Raw genomic sequence first — 4,369 nt, 5'->3', positions numbered from 1 at the left:
TAATATAAAGTAAGATAAATACTCACGGGCAAATAAAATAATTATTTACACGTCCAGTGTATGAGGAATTAATTCAGTCTTAGGGGTACGGATGCAATCGTACACATTTTTCAAGAAATAAATACTCGTGATTTTGACTTTAATTAGTTACAATTATATAGAAATCGTACACATGTAACTAATCATTAATTAGTTCACTCACAATCTTGACCACAAGCTGCAATGTCTCGTCCAGAACACTAGTAGTAATTGCAGGTGGTTGACGATTTTTATGAACTCGACCTCGAGTTGTAATTATAAAAACACGACTTTATCACTATTAAATACTCGTAATCTTGATTGCAGATTATGACAGCTTTTAATTTAGAGTAAATAATGCTATTAAAAGACATCACCACAATATCTCATGGTCAAACTATAAGATATCAAACTCCGAACAGTTAATTCAACCTGCATTTGGTGCAATTTATGTACCAATAGTTGCCACATATCTTTATTTTTTAATGAAACGGGATATAAGTTGAATAAATAAAATTATATTGTTCGTCTCACAGGATAAGGGAGTCCATATTTTTTATCTTTTGTTTTTTTGCATATTAAGTTGTCTCAAAATTGAAATTTTCAACTTATTTACTCTCCCAATCCAACTTTCAAACAAAAAAAAAAAAAAAAAAAAAAGAAAGACAGCGAAATCATATATTTTGTACATGGCTGTTAGTTTTCGGGAAGTGGTTATTGAGACTAAATATATCAAAATAATTAAAATACTGGTAAGAACTGCACCCTATATCTAGTGCGGCAAAAAATATTTGAGAAAAATTGCACTTTCACCCCAAATAATTGGAGGGTCTATACTTTTAGTCCTAAAACTAAATTTTCTTTGATAATTAATCCCTAAAGACACTTTTCATAAAAAAAAAAACGACCACGTATGAAATACATGGTTTTGCAAGTCTATTTATTTTATAAAAATTGAGTTGTGGGACTAAATGTGTTGAAAACATCAAATTTTGGGACTATTTATAAAAATTCAAGAAGAGTGAAAAGTGTTGACCACTGTGTCATATAGGACAAGAAAACGAAATTTTGCCTAATTGAACATCTAACTGAGCAATGTATCCATACTAGGTGTAGCATGTACAACACCCATCAGAGACATGGAGTAGATTGAGTTACAGACATAAATAGTTTTCGTAATCATGCGTATTTTGCAAGAACATGATCACATTAACATTGAATCAGGCAACTTAATACAATTTAAGTACACAAAATCAAACACGAGGAGAATTAATCACCAGCAACTACTATCATTTAATTTACTTCAAACATGGCCGCGCGTACGAACCGCCGTCGCAGGCATTTAGCAAGAACACACGAGCACTCGTGACTGAGGGAGTTGCAGTCAGACGCACTTTCCAGTTGAGAATTAAACACGCTTCTTGAATGCAGATGTAAGTGCAAATGCACTTTTACATTGGAAGGTTGGGAGCCTGGCACAATCTTGAGTGTGGATGAGAGAAGAAGAGCTGAGCCCATGCAATGGCTGTGATCCGTGTACATCATCTCTCAACCGGAGAGAGAGAGAGAGAGAGAGAGAGAGAGAAGGGATGGGCTTAATTTCCCTCTATCCACATTGAATGAAGGGGCAAGCGCAGTATGATGAATTAAAGAGGTGGGGAAGTTACTCAATTCCGTCCATAAAATGCTCTCATCAGAAGAGCACAGAGTTCGATAATGTACCAACACAACACACACACACACAGTAGCAACAGAAGGCTCTGCAAGTTTTCTGCACAATGAAAACAAAAAGGCAGTTTGGGAGAGTGATGAATGCTCTAAACTAACAGAATTTAATGGCTCTAACTCACAAGAAAGTGAAGAATTTATCTCAAAGAAAGGAAAATTGAGAGGAAAACCTGAAAACCCATCCACCACAAACTATATATGATCTATCCCACTTCATATTTTATATTCAAGAAACCAAACACTTGCTGCAAATCCACTTAAAACCATATCCCAATAGGTGTAAAAAGAGTAAAGAACAATATCAAGTATCAACAAATTAGCAAAGGAGGAGAATGGAAAATCATATGCAAAGAATGTAAAAGGAGAAAAACCCTAGTTTTAACTTCGATTGGAATTCAGTAACATTAACAATGAGAACAAATTTCCGGCCGGGGTAGCAGAAATCTCAAATCACCATCCTAAATTTGAGTTCGTGCCCATCTGCTAATTCTTGCACACTCGTGCAATGTTGCTAGCTAGCTCTAAAGTTGCAAAATCATACTATATAAAATAATAACACAAACACATGATTTTCCACATAGAATACTAAGAATTTCCCTCCAATATCCCCATTTGAACTTCCCGTTTTTGATCTGCTGGCTGCTCTATTTCAATTTTCAATCCTCTTAGGTTTTCTTACCAAGCGTGTGCTTGTTATTGTGCATCCAGACTTTGAGCACATGCCTCTTCACACCCACTTCGCTGCAGAACTGCTGCACCAGTTCCTCATCCTGCTTCTGAATTTTCCAATCCAAACGCTCCGCTAAGTTCAGCATTTTATCCTTCTGTTCTTGCGTGAACTTCGTTCTGAACCTCTTCTTCCCACCGCTGCTGCTGGGGTTCGAATAATAGTCCTCCATCTCATCTCTCGACCCACTCCCGGCGCCGCCTCCTCCGCCGCCGGAGCTGGAAGGCAGAGCCAGCGGCGCCGCCCTCTGCTGCTGCTGGGGCGGAGCAACGTGGAGGTACCCACTGGGGCTGCGGTACCCGAAATGCCCGTGTGGGTGGTGCGCCAAGAGCAGCTGCTGCTGGTGCGGACGCTGGTGGAAAACAAACCCCCCGCCGCCGCCCTCATTTTCCCTCCGGTGGAAGTTGCGGTGGCAATTGCAGGCGGCGCACCTGAGGGATTCCAGAGTGCCCTCCTCCCCCGCCGGCATGAACTCCCCACAGCCGTCCACGGCGTGCCCCCCGATACCCACCGCGTGGTTCTTCAAACACTCCTTGTATCTGGGCTTCATCAGCGGCGGCGCCCCCCCCTCCACCGGGCTCGGCATTTTAGTCGGGTCCCGGGTCGAGTTAGAATTCCCGAGTGAGTCATCGTAACTCGGTCCCAACCCAACCTCTCCCTCTTGCTCCTCTTCTTGATCCTCATACTCCATCCCTTTTTAGATTAAATTCAGCTACTTAATTATCATATCTATCCCCTATATATATATAGTAACAGTGTTTTAGATTGTACACATGCATTGCTAAACCCTAGCTAGGATTAGAGTTACCGGCAACCCAGAGTACAGGTTCTAACTCTTCTTCTTGTTTTAGCCTTAGGCAAATATTTGAATTAATAGAAGTGAAGAAGATAAGATAATGTAATATGAAGATAGTGTAAAGGGATTTTTATGGCCCACTACTTCTAAGAAGAATGTATGTCTAATTTGTTTGCAACTATAGCTACCAAGTTCCTTGCCATGTATAATTACAAATCATATGTTCGAATTCCATTAGTAAAATATTATTTTATTGTATAATAAATATTATTTAAATTTTATTTATTTAATATTATTGATCATAGTATATTATTGTAATTATCTTTATTAGTTATTGATATTTGACAAGTATAATTGTAATCGAGTTATTTTAATTAATAATAGTTCATTGCGTAAAATCAAAAAAAAAAAATCAATGTGACTTAAAAACTATAACAAGTCAATTCTATCTACGAAGTTCAAATAATACTAGTGTGAAAACATAATTTTTTATCACAATTAATCAATATTTTTTATAATTTTAAGTTGTGGTTAATGTTTTGACCTCATTTGCAAAAATAATAGTTAATAGCCATTGTCCAATTGTACATGGTTATTAGTATTCACAATAATATTTTAGTTTTAACTATGATAATTAATCATAGGAGGAAACCATATTTCTCTTTAGTTAGATGTTATGCTTTCAAGTCTTACCCTTTTTAATGATAATTAGAATTTAATCAAAATATTTGACAATAATAGATAATTAATTCGCAGTTACATGTTATTATGTAACTTATGCTAACTAGCTAGTGATAGCCGAGTAATGGGGCTAGTTGTTTGTAAAAAAATTCTATGTTTTTTTAAAATTAAAATTGGTGTGTCTGTAAAAAAGCATAGTATTTTCAATTTACTAATATGTTGTAAAAGTTGGTAAAAATGAGCTTCCAACTTTTGATTAAATTTAACATAATTTAAGTTGTTTAAAAGAAAAAGTTGCAACCTTTAAATGTTCGATTTGACTTATTTTATGGCAAAAAAATTGATAAATATTTATATATACGAAAATGCTATATATTACATTCTTCAACTTTTTTTTCCCCTTAAATTAATTTTTAAAA

General features: G+C 36.2%; 1 pseudogene; it reads right to left on the bottom strand.

The window, feature by feature from the left end:
* Positions 1 to 2,102: 2,102 nt before the first annotated feature.
* LOC105178270 (zinc-finger homeodomain protein 2 pseudogene) lies at positions 2,103 to 3,322 on the bottom strand (annotated as a pseudogene).
* Positions 3,323 to 4,369: the final 1,047 nt, after the last annotated feature.

This window comes from Sesamum indicum, linkage group LG9 (assembly GCF_026168435.1).
Source record: "Sesamum indicum cultivar Baizhima isolate 11 linkage group LG9, ASM2616843v1, whole genome shotgun sequence".
Lineage (NCBI taxonomy): Eukaryota > Viridiplantae > Streptophyta > Magnoliopsida > Lamiales > Pedaliaceae > Sesamum > Sesamum indicum.
The sequence above is the reverse complement of the archived record's forward strand: the minus strand, read 5'-3'. Positions and strand labels throughout refer to the sequence as shown.